The following is a 17,913-nucleotide window of genomic DNA, read 5'->3' as shown; positions in this document are numbered from 1 at the left end:
TTGATGAGAAATAGCTTTAGCAAAAGTGATGGTGAGCCCACATTTTACATCAAGGCAGCAAATGGTAATGTGTTGATTATTGTCTTGTATGTAGATGATTTAATCTTCACTAGAAATGATAATTTCCTAATTGGTGAGTTCAAAGATGCCATGAAAAATAAATTTGAAATGACAGACCTAGGTCTCTTGAAGTACTTTCTAGGCATAGAAGTAAAACAAATGCATGATGGCATCTTCATCACTCAAGAAAAATATGCAAGGAAGATCTTGGAGAGATTCAAAATGCAAAATATTAAGGAATCCCCAACACCAATAGCAGTAGGTCTAAAGTTGAGCAAGGAAGATTGTAGCAAAAGTGTAAATTCAACACTATACAAGAGTATGGTTGAAAGTTTAATGTATTTGACTACAACTCGGCTAGACATAATGCATGCAGTATGTTTGATTTCTAGATTTATGGAAACACCAAAGGATTCCCATTGGCAAGCAGGAAAGAGGATCCTAAGGTATGTGAATGGTACCAAGGGATTTGGAATTTTGTATCCTACAAATAATGATTTCAAGTTGGTGGGTTATATAGATAGTGATTGGGCTAGAAGTTTAGATGATAGGAAGAGCACTTTTGGATACATTTTCCATATGGGATTGGGTGCTATTTTGTAGGCATAAAAGAAGAAACCTATTGTTACTCAATCTATAGAAGAGCCTGAATATATAGCAACACATGTAGCAGCATGTCAAGCTATCTGGTTAAGGAGGATCTTAACAGATTTGAATGAAAGGAAAGAGGATAGAACTATACTTTATTGTGACAAAATCTCCTGAATTGCATTGTCCAAGAATCTACTCTTCCATGGGAGAAGCAAGCATATAGAGATTAGATATCACTTCATCTGAGAGTTGGTGGAGAATGGAGATATCAAAATGGAATTTTGTAAGTTTGAGCAGCTAGCAGATATTTTCACAAAGCCATTGGGCATTGGAACTTTTTTGCACCTAAGAGAGAGCCTTGGTGTAGTTAATTTGGATTAGAAGTTATCCTTGTTTTTTTGGCTCAAGATAAAGGGGGAGTGTTAGAATATTAAATATAGATAGTCATTTGCTCCTAGAGCCAAACAACCACCTACCACCCTGACCGCATTAGAAATATTAATGCTTAGTAGGTGAGTTTAAAATTTGGAAAAGAGGGGGAAAAAATTTTTGATGAAAGACAAAAGGAATGAATATGATTCATTTAGTTAGTTGAAGAGTTGCAGAGAAGAAAGCACAAAAATATAGAGCAAAGAAGGAAATCGATCAGTAGATACAATCATTCAGAAGATAGAAGGAAGTTTGTTCTTGTGTCTATAGTTGCACATGTTTCCTATTGTCATTCTATAAGTTCATTGTTTATTGGATATGTCATATGAAGTAGTGATTACTCTAAGCATTGTTGTATGTAGCAATTAGAGCTATAGATTTAAAGTTTGAAGTTTTTAGGGTTTTTCTAGTTGAAGCTAAATGCTCCCAAATTTTGTAATAGTTTATCATATTTGAATAGCAAGCAAGCAAACATACATATCTTTGTTGTTCTTCTCTTATTCATTATTGCATGTTTTGCATTTGCGAAGTTCTTTGTTGAAAGCTTTAGTCTTCAGCTCTCTATGTTTTAATGGTAGTCTGTCATATTATCACTCAGTTTGGTTTTTGACTAGGTTGTAACTTTGTTGTTATTATGGAGCTCACTCAACATTCTCTTCTACTGAAGACAACTTTTTAGTGGCTACCAATCTCACTCAACATTCCTTGCTACCGAGCCCACTCAACATACTCTTGTGTCGAGTTGCCCTTTGTTTGTCGAGTCACTTGGCTTCCTCTTATGCCGAGATTACTTGGAAGCCTCCTATCACTTGGCATCCATTGGTGCTAAGAAAAACTAGCACTTGACACCTTCATGTGCTGAGTGAAATTTTATGTGTTGTGAGCACATTTCTCACATATACATCCCAACTCTCAATGAATTAATTCACTCACTAGTACATTTGACCCCATTTTTAGACCAAAATTTTTGACCATCCATTAAAATGGGGTCAAATTGGTCAAAATATGCAAGAAAAAATGTGTTTTCTTAAAAATTCATGCCCATGTTGGTCAAAATTTTGACCAACACTAAGAGTTGGTTGAAATTTTGACCAACATGGGCTTCATATTGTTTTGAAAATGTAAAAGACTACACACTATTTCATTATTATGCACACTCTCCATCGTTATGCTAAACACGAGCTTCATATCTAGTTTGTCGAATGCTTAATCTCAAGGCAATAGTTGGAAAGTTGGGCATGTCAGAGATCAGAGGATTGATCCGACTTGAACAATATTGATAACGCTTTTATGAGTATCTAACTAGGCCTGGCCTTTTAATATTTTTCTTCAATCATAACCATGTTTGAATGTCTTTGGCAACCTGAGTGGAACCCATCTAGACAACAAGATGCCACTTCAAATAGAGAGACTTATTTAGATTTTGGTCATGACTTAATAAAAGAGCTATGGTAGAACAGTGATAAAAAATATGTTTTGCGGATACCTTCCCATCTTACAATATATAAAATGTAACATATATATTTTTTTGAATCATTTTGTATTTGCATTTTTAGCATTGAATTTTTGTATCATATTTTAAGATTCAATAGAAGTTTCAAATCATACTCATGATTCATCTTCAAATTTAATGAGAATGAGAACTTATAATGAAGTATTGATTCCAACCGTCGATGTTTTAATTATGTCTTGATGTTTTTAATTGATCAGAATAGGGTTTTGTTTAGGGTTTTTTTTTTATGAATAAACACTTGAATTGATCTCCTATGCAGGGAAGTCTTCAAACAAAGTAGGTATAGTTTTGGGTATTCTTGGGAGCTTCTTGTTGATGTTATTGCTATGCTTATTTGGATTCAGAAGAAGATTGAAGATTGTAGCATTAAGGAAAGGTACTTCTGAGGTGATTGTTTTTCGGTAAATCGTTCTTTCAAATGTCAATGAAATTTTTGGCTAGTTGATTATATAAGAGCTACTCACTTGAAAAGGAAATAAGGAGGAAAAAATTCCATTTATTTTTTCTTGTAAAATAAAATCTTCTCTATACAAAATGTGTAATATTTTTCCCATGCATCAATCAGCAGAGAATCCTGATACAAAGGTGTACTTTGCTATTGGGAAGGAGCATGGAATTTTGCCCAACTTTGAAAATATAAAGGCTGCAACTCAAAATTTTCATGATGATAACAAGCTTGGAGAAGGGGGATTTGGCTCTGTTTACAAGGTAATATAACTCTAACCGACCACATTAAATATGCTATTAAGTTGAACCAGGTTACTTCTTCATTCTCCACTGAACAACAATCTATAGACTATTTCATAGAGAATGAAAGGGTGGGAAGATGTCCTGGAGTCACCCAAAGCAGGCATTTTAATTTTGAATTTAAGGACTTTCATATATTATTAGAATACACTCTTGTACAATTTCTTGAAGTATAAATTCTCAAATGTTCACGGTATATGTTCCGTGGATACCTTCCCATACAAAATATTTTAGAACATTGATAGTTATGAGAGCTCCCCTACCAATGTGTATGTGACACAGAGCCAAATTGAACATCTTTGCTTAAATAGACTACAGAAAGCTATATCAATAGCTTGCAATGAGAGTCATATTTGGACATCAATGTAAAATACCAACACAATGTATAAAAACATACGTAAATTCATCCATTATTGACCATAAAGGTTTTGAGTCAGTGAAAAATATACCTTCTTTTTAATAATCAAATGCTCAACTTCAACAAGTGACAAGTTGACAAGCTTTGAAATCTCTAGTAGCCAAGTCAGGTTTAACTTTGTTGTTTTGACTGATCCTTCAAGATGGAGCATGCCATGAAACTGTACAATAATACACTTTGAGTCCTTCTCAATATTTTTTTATTATGGCATTGCCAAAATCCATTAGTGTTACCTCTTCACCTTCTGAGACAAGAGCAACATTAACACTCTCCAACCAAATGTGTTTTGTGTAAGTAGTTGCTTTCTTCCTAGCACCTTCATATTTTTTATGCCTAGCAAGAATTTTGACAAAAGGTTCTTTAGGCCCATTTGTTAAGCATGGAAGAACATGATTTTCTAAAAGAGTAGTATGTCTAGGATAGACAGGGTCAATGATTTTTTATTCATTGTCCAAAGTCTATCCCACTCCATTAGATTTAGATTTTTTGATTTTTTGATGCTCCTTGAAACAAAAGTGCCAAAGAAAACTTAGATTTATAATTTTAATTGGTATAGGTTATAAGAATCTGTATGGAAACTATAGAAAATTAAGTGAAAAAAAAAAAGATTTTTCTGTTGGAAATATAGATGAAGTAATTGAGAGAGGAGTGAATCAGTTACCACAAAATTCAATTACAAAATCCCTTAGATGTCTTTACATATTGTTGATACTCAGTAAATAGTGCAAGAAAACTATAACTCGGTAGATTAATTAATTACTATTTATTTATCATTCATAATCATTGATATGCTTGCAAAGATTAAAATAAATGAACACAAGAGACACCAAATTTAATGCGGAAACCCAATATGGGAAAAACCACCAAGTAACTAGTCACCAATTTTCACTCTTCTAAAGTGAGCCCTATTAGGAGCCAACCCTGTTAAAGGTTACAAAACACACTCTTAGGTGTGACCTTGTTAGAGGATTTAATCACCCTATTAAGAGTGGCCTGGTTAGAGGTCTTGAGAACAATTCAAATGAATTGTCACCTTGTTAGAGGATTTATAAAATGGCTATTAAACCAACTCTGTTAAGAGATTCTAGATTCACTGTTACAATGATTAGAAAGCAAAAATGAGGTGGCCTGAATGATATTCAACTTATCATTTTCTGATTATAGATCTTTGTTCTGCTTTTACTAGATCCTAACTGATCGAATACAACTTTGCATTTCCTCCAAGATATCTAATCCTTTATCAGAGTTCGCTCAATTCACTTATTCCATCCTTATCCATATGCTCATTTTTTCACTCACACACTAAGTCACAACTTGAACATCTATATATATACCTTTCAGATTATCAAGTCAGCTTAAATATAAGTTCTAATAACAAAAGAATCATTACATCAGTCGGCTGCATGAAGCAATTTAAACTTAATACCAAAATAGTAAAATCCTTTGCTGGCTGACCAAGCTTGGTAACCACTACTCGAGAATGGTTTTCTAGTGTTAACCAAATGAAGCTTGGTAAACACTACAAACCCTACAAAAATTCTTTGGAGACCGAGTGAGCTCGGTTAGCACTGACCTTCCTTTGCTGACCATGTGAGCTCAGTAAACATTAACTTTCCTTTGTTAAACTTGGTAGCTCAGTAGACATTAGTTTTCCTTCATTAACCTTGGGAGCTCGATAGACATTAACTTTCCTTCATTAACCTTGGGAGCTCGGTAGACATTAAATTTCCTTTTTTAACCTTGGGAGCTCAGTAGACATTAGCTTTCTTTCATTAACCTTGGGAGCTCGGTAGACATTAACTTTCCTTCGTTAACCTTTTGAGCTTAGTAGATATTAACTTTCCTTCGTTAACCTTGCGAGCTCGGTAAACACTAACTTTTGCTACAAAATCCTTTGATGCCCAAGTGAGCTCGGTAAACATTAACTTTTCTTTGTTAACCTTGGGAGCTCAATTAATACTAACTTTTGCTACAAAATTCTTTGATGCCCGAGTGAGCTTGGTAAACATTAACTCTTCTTTGTTAAGTTCAAGAATGTTCGGTAAACACTATAAATTGCTTTTTAGATCATTTGAGCTCGGTAGACTTTGTTTGATGACTGCAATGACATTTGTGTAACATCAAAGACAATACACAATTAACAATTGTATCTAACAATCTCCCTCTTTGGAATTGATGGCAACACAATATGTCATAGCAAAATGAAATTTGAAAACAAGTCTAACAAGCCTTTTTCTATTCAAACAACTTTCTCTATTAGATAGAAAACTCTCCCTCTTTCAGTAATCTCCTTCTACTAGGGATATCATAGCAAACTTCTTCCTTACAATTTATTTTTAGAAAGATATGATAGTAAAACTCTCCCTCTTTGACAATACATGCCAAAGACAACACTATTCAGATGATTTTAATGTAGCTTTAGTACTGGTTCATATGCAATATTTCCTAATTATGTTGCATCAATTGATAGATTTTCAACTTGGTATGTGTTGATGCATCACTAAAACTTTGTTTTAGTGAACTTCAGATAGGGGAGTGACCCCTAACTTACTTCTTAGATACAAGAATGCATCCTTAGGTAATGGCTTTGTGAATATGTCAGCAATTTGTCACTTTGTATGAACATATTCCAATCTGATCTCCTTGTCTTGCACCAATTCTTTGAAAAAATGATATTTTATTGCAATATGCTTGGTTTTGGAATACATCATTGGATTCTTAGATATGTTTATTACACTTGTATTATCACAGAACATAACAACTGGTTCTTTGATTTCCACCTTCATGCCTTCCAACATCTATTTAAACCAACAAAATTAGAATAGTTTATGTAGCAGCAACATACTCTGCCTCTATTGTAGATTGGGATGTACAATTCTAGTTTTTGCTTGTCCAAGAAACCAACCTTTTTTCAAGAAAGAATGCTCCTCCGCTTGTACTTTTTCTATCATCAAGGTTTCTTGCCTAATCAGCATCAGTAAACACTTTCAAATCCAAATTACCTCCAAATTTGTACCATAAACCATAATCTTCAGTTCCTTTCAAATATCTCATTATTCTTTTGATTGCCATCATGTGATTTTCTCTTAGTTTTGCTAAAAATCTTGCTACAATACCAACTGCAAGGGCAATATCTGGCCTAGTATGAACTACATACTACAACTTTCCAATCATAGATCTATATAGTGTTTGATCTACTTCTTTTGATTCATCTTCCTTGGTAAGTTTTAATTCAGTACACATAGAAGTCCCAACTAGTTTACAATCTTCCATACCAAAAATTTTCAATCTCCTTGATGTATTTTGATTGAGTGATGTAGATACCATTTTTATTCTACTAAATTTGAAGACCAACAAAGAATTTGATTTTGCCAAACATAGACATTTCAAATTCCTTGTTCATTTTTTTTGAAAATTCTTTGCAAAGATCATCATTTCCTATGAAAATAGTATGATCTACAAATATTTTTGCCAAAACAATCTTATTATCTGGTCCTTCCTTTATATACAAACTACTGTTATCATTAGTTCTTTGAAAACCAATATGAATAAGATAGTTATGCAATCTTTCGTACCATGCTCTAGGGGCTTATTTCAGACCATACAATGCCTTGTGTAATTTGTAGACCATGTTCCTTTTATCTGGATCAACAAAACTTTCAGGTTGTTCAATGTAGACCTCTTCATCCAGTATACCATTGAGGAATGCTGACTTGACATCCATTTGATAAACTTTGAATCCTTTGTGAGAAGCATATGCAAGTAAGGTTCTCACTCCTTCCAATCTTGCAACAGGAGCAAAATTCTCTCCATAGTCTATTCCTTCTTCTTGAGCATATCCTTTTCATACTAGTCTAGCTTTGTTTCTTGATACCTTACCATCTTCATCCAACTTGTTTCTAAATACCCACTTAGTTCCAATCACATTTTTATCTTTAGGCCTGGATACAAGAGTCCATGTCATTTTTTCTCTATCTGTTCTATTTCTTCATTCATAGCCTCAATCCAACTATCATTTTTCAATACATCATTGATATTTTTAGGTTCAAAATCAGCAAGTAAACAAGTACCTTTCAACTTACTTCTTGTCATGGTTCCTTCAGATTTGTTTCCAATGATCTGATCTGTTGAATGATGTCTCCTGACATATTTTGCTAATATAGGTTCCTTGCCTTTTGAAATAATTTCATTGTTATCTTCTTGCATTTCAACTTCAGGTTTTGGATCGGTAGATATTGGCTAGGGTCCTTCAGACTCGCTAGACACTTGCTTGATAGTATCTGAATGTAACTCGGGTTATTGTAGCTCGGTTTGAACTACCTATAACTCGGTTACTGATGACTTGGGAGTAGAGGATTCCTGATTGACTGGTATTGTATTAGGTTTAGTGAAAACAAACCTTCTATAGTCTTTTGGTTCCTTTTTGCTTTCTTCTTTAGTCCTTTCTGCAAACTCATCAACTTTCACATGTGCACTTTCTATGACTTTGTAAGTAGACAGGTTGAAACATCTATATGCTTTACTTTTGCAAGAGTATCCCAAAAATATTCCTTCATCACCTTTTACATCAAATTTGGCTTTTCTAGATTCTTTCAAAATGTACAATTTACTTCCAAATACTTTTAGATAACTTACATTAGGTTTGTAGCCATACCATAGCTCATAGGGAGTTTTGAATGAGTCTTTCTTAAGCTGTACCTGATTCAAGGTATGAATTACAATGTTGATAGCTTCCTTCCAGTATTTGATAGCAATTTTCTTTTCAATCATTAGGGTTCTTGCACAATCCATGATAAATCTGTTCCTCCTTTCAACTATTACATTTTGTTCAGGAGTTCCAGGGGCCGATACCTATCTTTTGATTCCTCTTTCAATGCAAAAGTTATTAAACTCATGTGAAATTATTTCTCCTCCTCTGTCTGACCTCAAGCATTTCAATCTTTTTCCTATTTCCTTTTCTACTCTGGCCAAGTACCATTTGAATTTCTCAAATGCTTCTAATTTGTTCCTTAGATACATAACAGTAATCATTCTTGAGTAATCATCAACAAAAAGAATGAAGAACTTTTCTCTAGTATAGCTTTCAATTCCAATGGGTCCACATAAATCAGTATGCACAATTTCTAATATATCTTCAGACTGATAGTTTTTACTTTTAAAACTAGTCTTTTCCATTTTACCAATTTGACAATTCTTTCATAGACCAACCTCAGGTTTCTTTATGTTAGGAATGCCTCTTACTTTCTTGAATTTTCTTATCTTTACCAAGTTATCAAAATTGACATGACACAACCTTTTATGCCATAACCAACTTTCTTAAATTGAGCAATAAAACATGAGCATTCACCAAGTTCAAGATAAAATAAGTTACCTTTTGTTTGAGTGTCTGATCCAATCAGTTTTCCTTTGCCATCCATCAGTCTTGCTTTTCTATGCATGAATTCTACTTTGAATCCATTATTGAGTAGTTGTACCACACTCAACAAGTTATGCTTTAGTCCTTCTATCCAATAGGCATTATCACATATAATTTCTTTGGTTAGAGAGATTCTTCCTCTTCTTTTTATACAACAAGGTTCATTTTTACCAAATCTTACACTGCCAACATCATAGTTTTTAGAGTATTCAAACTTAGTTTTATCACTAGTCATGTGATGAGAACAACCACTATCTATGATCCATGTATCATTTTTTCTCATACGAGAAATGAGTGCCATTTTCTCATCATTATCAGATTCATCTTTCATAGCAATGTAGACAATTTCATCTTCTTCTTCATCATTGGAATCATTAGAATCTTTAGCCATAAAACATGTTTTCTTACCTTTATCTTTGAATAATTTGAAGTCTTTCTTGGCATTGTACTTGTAACCTTTCTTGTCATCTTTGTTCTACTTTTTTGGGCACCTAGCAGCAATATGACCAACTTCTTCACATGAAAAGTAGATTAGAGGAACTTTACCTTTACATTTACCTCTGCCTCTAGAATATTTCCTTGCTAGTAGAGCTTCAATCACTTCAAGATCACTATCTGAACTTTGTTCTAATTCATCTTCACTTTTTAACTGAGATTCTTTTTTCTTTTTTCTTTTTTCCTTAAGTGAAAGCTTGTCTTCAAACGCTGATTCAATGTTCTTGGAAGCTGGAACATAGTTGTCAAAGTTGTCTAGTTCAAATGTAGTCAATCTTCCAACTATGGCCTCTAGATTTATCTTGTGATTTGCTTCACATCTTCTTTCTTGAATTGCAAAAACTCTGATTGCATAAATGGGAAGTAGAGTTCTAAGAACTTTACTTATTACTATCTCCTCCAGATGCTTTGATTGCACTGACACATGCTTTGACTCTTTCAACATATTTTGTTATGTTTTCATCCTCCCTCATCCTCATTTGATCAAATTGTCCTCTCAGACTTTTTTCTTTGGCTCTTCTTACATTATTATCTCCTCCATAGATCTCTTTTAGCTTTTTCCACATTTCAAAGGCACATTTGTAGTCTTTAATGTCATCAAATTCTTCATAACTCAAACCAGATGCTATATCTATCATCATAACGTTGTGGGTCTTCTTTTCAACAATATCATTGACAGATAATGTACCAGATGGTTCTGCATATTTTTCATCAAGGTATTTTAGTCATGTATCTCCAATAAAAGCTAGATGAAGTCTCATCAACCCTTGCCATGTAGAGAAGTTGTCCTTGTTAAGTCTTGGAATTTCTCTCTTATAAGACATCTTGATCTTTGGCTTAGATACTTGAAATCTTGTCCTGCAAGCACCAAAAGCTCTGATACCAATTGTTGGAAATATAGATGAAGTAACTGAGAGGGGAGGGGTGAATTAGTTACCACAAAAATCAATTCCAAAATCCCTTAGATGTCTTTACATACTTTTGATACTCATTAAATAGTGCAGGAAAATTGTAACTTGGTAGATTAATTAATTATTGTTTATCTAGCATTCATAGTCATTAATATTCTTGCAAAGATTAAAATAAATGAACACAAGGGACACCAAATTTAACGTGGAAATCTAATATGGGAAAAACCACCAAGTAACTAGTCACCAATTTTCACTCTTCTGAAGTGAGCCATGTTAGGAGCCAACCCTGTTAAAGGTTACAAAACACACTGTTAGGTGTGACCTTGTTAGAGGATTTAATCACCCTATTAGAGGTCTTGAGAACAATTCAACTAGATTGTCACCTTGTTAGAGGATTTATAAAATGGCTGTTAAACCAACTCTATTAAGAGATTCTAGATTCACTGTTACAATGATTAGAAAGAAAAAATGAGGTGACCTGAATGATATGCAACTTATCTTTTGCTGATTATAGATCTTTGTTCTACTTTTGCTAGATCCTAGCTGATCGAATACAACTTTGCATTTCCTCCAGAATATCTAATCTTTCATCAGAGTTTTCTCAATTCGCTTATTCCATCCTTATCCATATGCTCATTTTTTCACTCACACACTAATTCACAACTTGAACATCTATATATACCTTTCAGATTATCAAGTAAGCTTAAATATAGGTTCCAATAACAAAAGAATCATTACATTAGTCAGCCGCATGAAGAAATTTAAACTTAATACCAAAATAGTAAAATCCTTTGCTGGCCAACTAAGCTCGGTAACCACTTCTCCAGAATGGTTTTCTAGTGTTAACCAAGTGAAGCTACGTAAACACTGCAAACCCTGCAAAAATCCTTTTGAGATCGAGTGAGCTTGGTTAGCACTAACCTTGCTTTTCTGACCATGTGAGCTTGGTAGACATTAAATTTCCTTTTTTAACCTTGGGAGCTCGGTAGACATTAGCTTTCCTTTGTTAACCTTGGGAGCTCAGTAGACATTAACTTTCCTTCGTTAACCTTGGGAGCTCAGTAGACATTAACTTTCCTTTGTTAACCTTGGGAGCTTAGTAGACATTAACTTTCCTTCGTTAACCTTGGGAGGTTGGTAGATATTAACTTTCCTTTGTTAACCTTGCGAGCTCGGTAAACACTAACTTTTGCTACAAAATCCTTTGATGCCCGAGTGAGCTTGGTAACATTAACTTTTCTTTGTTAACCTTGGGAGCTGAGTTAATACTAACTTTTGCTACAAAATCCTTTGATGCCCGAGTGAGCTTGGTAAACATTAACTTTTCTTTGTTAAGTTTAGGAATGTTTAGTAGACGCTGTAAATTGCTTTGCAGATCATCTAAGCTTGGTAGACTCTGTCTGATGACTGATATGACATTTGTGTAACATCAAAGACAATACACAATTAACAATTGTATCCAATAGTTTCAAAGAAAAAGTCCAACATTTAAACTTGTGACAAAAAAAATTGCTTTAAGGCCTCTACTATCAATCCCCTTCGCAACGTTCCTTGCACTGTTGGGAAGGGAGGATCATCCCAACCCTCCACTTTTTCATTATCTATGTACCACTCTAGTTTTTGCTTGCTCAGGAGAGTATAAACAAAATAAAAATAGGTAAAATCCCACACATGCAATTTTTGCAAATCTATGTCTTCTAAGACCCTATAATATTGTTCATTACGATAATGGTACTCGCTTGATTGGAGAGCATGTGTCACACCTTCAATGCTATCCACATATGGGCAAGCAAAATCATATGTTGGATATATCTTGTATTTAGATCTAACATGGTGATGGCGAACATGATTGCATCTATAATAAATAGGATCTCACAATGTTTTGTTAACATCTTGCATATCTAGCTTACCTCTTAGACAACATTGCATCCTCCTCTCAGTAGCAGCAATCATTTCTTTCCATAGACACATATTTTGCTCCATAGAATTATTCCTATTTATGGACTCAATTCCATCCATTCTCTCTTTCTGCATATGCTCTCAAGGTGTGTCATCCACATATGCCTTCCCCTTAGATATCTTAGATATCAATTTCTTAGCTATTTCTACTAACTACGTAAAATAATCTGAAGTGTATGTAGGTCCTTCTCCTTTAATGTCTAGCGTATCAAGGTCATTCAATATATTCTCTACAAACTCATTGCTTTCTTTAGCAAGGTTTTTGTCATCAAAGTGTATAATCAAGCACCCTTTATACCTTTGAGCAAAGTATTGGTTTAAAAAATGAGCTTTTGCATGTCCAATATGAATATATCCACTTGACTCAAGAGGAAATTGAGTACAAACTTTCCCAATTTCTACATCCGGTAGATCAATATCAAAAGAACCTTCCACCTTTGCTTTTTCATTGCTTTCACTTTTGATACCATTGGGCTCACTTTTTTTCAGACTTACTTGCTTTGTCTTACCAATTCCTCTTCTACCAACATATTTATCAACTACTTGACCAATTATTGGATACTCTAACAATATTGAGTTAAACCATCCAGCTAAACTTTGATATTTCTTTGATTTGCGGACACCTTCCCATCTTTTCCCCTTCCTATTTGATGACTTCTTCCATATATGTGTGCAAAGGGATAAGGAAGTTGAGCCTTTCTTATCTGTTATTTACTGATTTAGTTTAATAAATATTTAATATTGGTATTTTGTAATGACTAGCACATGCACCTATAAGGTGCAACGATGACGCTGATAGTTAGATATGTTTTGTGGTATATATATTGCTCAAGTTAGATATGTTGTGTACTACGTATCTTTCAACAATGGAGTGAAGTTTGGAGTTTTGGTTGTTGCTTTTGTTTCATTCAATTATTTTAATTATAGATGATGCAAAAGTAAATTAAATATGTATGGGTACAAGTTGCAATTTACACCTATAAATTTAAATGTAATGTACTCACAATAAATATTGCTTATAGATAGTGTACAACACACTTGTTATTCTCATTCAAATTTATCACTCTGTGTTGTATAGTATGTCATCAAACATTTGTAATTTGTAAGGTTGAAAATCTATTTTGTGCCAAGGAAAATACAAAAGCTAAATTTGAATATTTATGGATGCAAGTTGTAATTTATGTTGGCGATGTCCCTTCAAGATATATTTCTTACAAAATATTTATAGTAGACTTTCTGTTTTAGTTGAATTTGTCACTCTATCTTGTATGGTAGAGTCTTAAAAAAATGTGTGACATGAGTATGAAAATTATGTCATGCTTAGATTATTTGTAATCACCAAATGTTTTGGTTCCCCATGCAACACTCTTACATAGCATGGAACAACCACAAAAACTTCAATTTTTCCAAGTCTAGGTTCTCAATATTTTGCAATACTCTCAGTATCTTTAGAAAAATGAATAGGCCACTACTGGGCCATTCTTGATCGGTCAATTGATTATAGTATCTTTAGGAAAAATGAGTAGACTGCTACAGGGGCCATTCTTAATCGATCAACTAAATATAGTATGTTTAGGAAAAATGAGTAGGCCACTACAAGAGCCACTTAATTGGTCCACTTCAACAATGGTCCTAGGTAAGGATTGCCTCTTAATGGAGAGTGAATTACATATGGAAAAAGTTAATCTAGACAAAAGTTGATGTTCTTGGTTTATATCTATTTTGTGATTTTCTATTTTTGAGCTGGAATAAAATTATAGTTGCAGGTCAAGAATAATATGCCCAACAAATGATATTGCTGAAACATATCATAATCTAGCTGGAAAGGTTTGTTACATTTTCTTGATTGAGAAGCAAAGAGATGATGCATTCCTGGATCTGATATTTTGAAAGTTTTTTTTTTTCCTTTTTCCTATTTTCTTGATTATGTGCATGTGCAATGCTTCACATGCGTCAACTATTTAAAAGCTAGATGTTTAAGTCTTTTGGAGAAAAAAACCTTAAGTATAGTTTTGAGAACTAGAGTTTACAAGTTTAGTATATATACTTTTAAAAAATTTAATGAAATTGGAAATGCTCATCTTATTGCCCCTTTTTTTAAGGATTTTTTTAAAAAAATGAAGTTGTCTTCTTGTACTTTTATGATATACTTGAGCTCATAAATATTTAATGTTTATGGAAGCCAATAATTTTGATCAACAGCTACCTATTTGAATGCCTTTGCATATTGTTGTTAGATATCATAGCATTTGCCAGGGAGCTTTGCAAAATGTACATCATACAACTAGGGAAGCTACATTTCTATTGTAGATATAGTGACAATTATACTTCCAACATGGCATCACTCCCATAGATGTTTTTCCTTATTGAACTCATATTTTCATGCAAAGTCTCTTCTTCTATCTTAGGATTGCTGGTTTAAACTTCAGTTCTTCTCTAATATTGACTTTGAATGATACATTGTGGTGCTTTACATAGAACTGGCCAACACTCTAATTTTCAGGTGTCAAATTCCCTTCTTGTTGGGGTGATCCCACAATAATGGGTTCCACTTTTTGACCAATTTTGACACTGAAATCAATATTTTTGCAACAAACGTCACGTTCAAGTGACTGTATCTCCAAAATTATAAGTAATTTCAATATGACATAAACTAGTGATTTTGAGTACTTTGTTCCTACTTTGTAACCATATTTTTTAATCTAAAAAAAAAAAATTATGTCAATTTTTTTATCTCCTCCGAAAAGTGGTACATAATAAAATTCAATATTTTAAAAAGTGATAGTCTGTTTGGCACCCATAACTTTATTTCTATAAATGATAATGAAGTAATTCTTTCGATGTTAGATTTCTAACATCAATATCTAGAGGATGCATTTGGTTTGATTTATTTTGGTTGAATATTGTATACTATATGAAGTTTTGAAGTGACATGAACTATAATTCAAACACACATTCTGTTTGACACAGATAATTTGAAGTCAATTTATTATAAACCATTTTTTATTTTTTTTTAATAGAAAGGTATCTCAATAAGCCAGTTCCTCCATATTTAAAAAAAAAAAAATTGACATAATTTACTAATTTTCCTGAGGTGTCAAAGTTGGTTGATGTTCAATCGGTAATGGACCTATAATGAGTTAAACTCATATTTGAAAGTCTTAATGATTAAAATATGTATTAAAATTATAGTCATTGGAAAGCTTGCTCCGAGCAACACATTTTGACATTTTTAATTTTACAATAGGAGATCATTCTCCTGCAATTATGGAAGTCAAAAGAGGGAAAAAAAAAAAGAGTGCAAAATTTTTCTAATATTGCATGTTCGGGCGAACATATGTTCGCGTGAACATACCCTCAAAATATTTCGACCACCAAAAAAAAATAGGCCCATGTTTGGGGAAACACGTGTGATGTCAACATGTTCATGCGAACAGCCTAACTTTTTTGAAAAAGTTGCCATTTGTAAAGCTATTTTCCATTTGTAATGCTATTTGCCATCAACTAAACAAGTAGTGCATTATCCGTCTTTGTCATGAATTTTGTTCGCAAAATCAAATGCATCAATTTGGTCAAAAAATTGTACATCTAAATTATTTATTTATTTCTTTCATTAGTGAAGTTGTTTAACAAATGCATTGAAGTTAAATTAAAAATTAGTAACACATTAATGGTGTTAAGAAATGTATATTTTTATTGTGTTACTTATGGTCTCCTTGTAGCATGTGGCAATCGTGGGATGAAGACATGATCATAACAAACTACTAATGCTTGCTTTGCAGGACATTGTCGAAGACCATTTTGTGTTTGTCAAAATCATGTGTGTGGATTTATTAGATTAAATAACACTTTGTTTGGTGCTTAAAATGAACTTTTTATTTTCTGTCTGGTGTGTCTACAGTGTTTAAATCCCTAAGAGTTGCATTGGACATATCCTCTCCCCTCACCATTCATGGATATTGGGTGTAAGATAAATCCATGTAACTTCTATAGGAGTCCTTCCTTGGACCAAGATACTCGATATTGGGTATGCCAGCGGACGACCTCAGAGTAGTAATGGGCCAAAAGCCAGTTCAACATTCCAGCCACTATATAAAACTCAATTACAGTGAAAGTTGTGTCGACGATATTGCTGAGTGATAGCTCTCCTCTAATACCGTTATGGTGCATCAAACCCCGATTCTCAGGGCTGGGAGACCTTCTAAGGAAGTTTATCACTCACTTGCTGAACATAATGCTATTACTAAAAACCATGTTTTAGTGGCCAAAATCCTTTCTATCCACTAGCTCAAGGGGTCACCCATGCTTGTGAAGAAATCCTACATTCTCACGATCCTTAGTAGAGACAAAAATCCCATGGGAAGTCATGCCCCTTGAGATGCAAATCTTGGTAGCCCCGAGAATTGTCCATCAACCAACTTGTCTTCTTGATCACCTATCCTAATGTCATTATCAACCCTAGGAAACCCATCCCTTGCATAGTCCACTTTGTGTAAACCTACCTTTAGCATCCTTACCAAGTCCAAAACATAACCCTAACTTTCATTTTGCATATCGTAATCTTCATCTTGCATACCTTCAAAACAACACCTTGCATTTGCACTTGCATAACATCTCTATGAAATTTGCACTTTTCATATCAAAACCCTATGTCATTTAGCATTTCCTCACATTGCATAACATCTCTAAACACTTAAAAATCTCAAAAACACTCATATCTTGCATACCCACATCTTAATTATCCAGTTTTGACCTCTTTTACCAACTGCAACCTTGTTTTACCAACTGCACACTTCATGGGTGTAGTTGGTAGTTTCATGGCATAGTTGGTAGTTTTAGGGTGCACTTGGTAATTAGGTGTTTCATTCTAGGTTCTAGAACCCTAATCTACACTTCCACACCTTGCATTGCATCCCAAGACCTTAGGAAACACTCTAAATCACTCAAAACAATCAAAATTCGCATTTTAGGCACCCTACAACCCTGTTTTAACAACTGCAACCCTTTTTTATCAACTACACACTTCAAGTGTGCAATTGGTAGTCTAGGTGTGCACTTGGGAGGCATAAAGTTCATTTAAGTTTCCCTCCACTACATCTGTATTTTGAGGTATCATGCTAGCACTCATTAGGACACAACCATTGGAGTTGTCAAATGCAATAATGGCACCTATAAGGTCTCATTAGGAATCAACCATCAAAATCCTCCAAGGTACATTTGAACACATCAATGTTAATCCCTTGTTTGATGAGATACTGCCAATTCCTAAATATCCCAAAAGGATGTTAAGACTTGATTTTAGGACTCACATCATGTGGAGCTACAACATTTGGAGAAGAAAGAAGGACATGAGAGCTATAAATGAAAGAGAGGA

The 17,913-nt window shown here is 33.8% G+C and overlaps 1 pseudogene; it reads right to left on the bottom strand.

Annotated features, from left to right (window-relative positions):
* Positions 1–3,750: 3,750 nt before the first annotated feature.
* The window catches only part of LOC149561733 (glutamate--tRNA ligase, cytoplasmic-like), a 28,237-nt pseudogene continuing 14,074 nt past the window's right edge, over positions 3,751–17,913 (bottom strand).

The sequence above is a fragment of the Cupressus sempervirens genome, chromosome 4 (genome assembly GCF_028749045.1).
Source record: "Cupressus sempervirens isolate cs-2001-9-10 chromosome 4, ASM2874904v1, whole genome shotgun sequence".
Classification (NCBI taxonomy): domain Eukaryota; kingdom Viridiplantae; phylum Streptophyta; class Pinopsida; order Cupressales; family Cupressaceae; genus Cupressus; species Cupressus sempervirens.
This window is presented reverse-complemented; position numbering and strand designations above follow the sequence as displayed.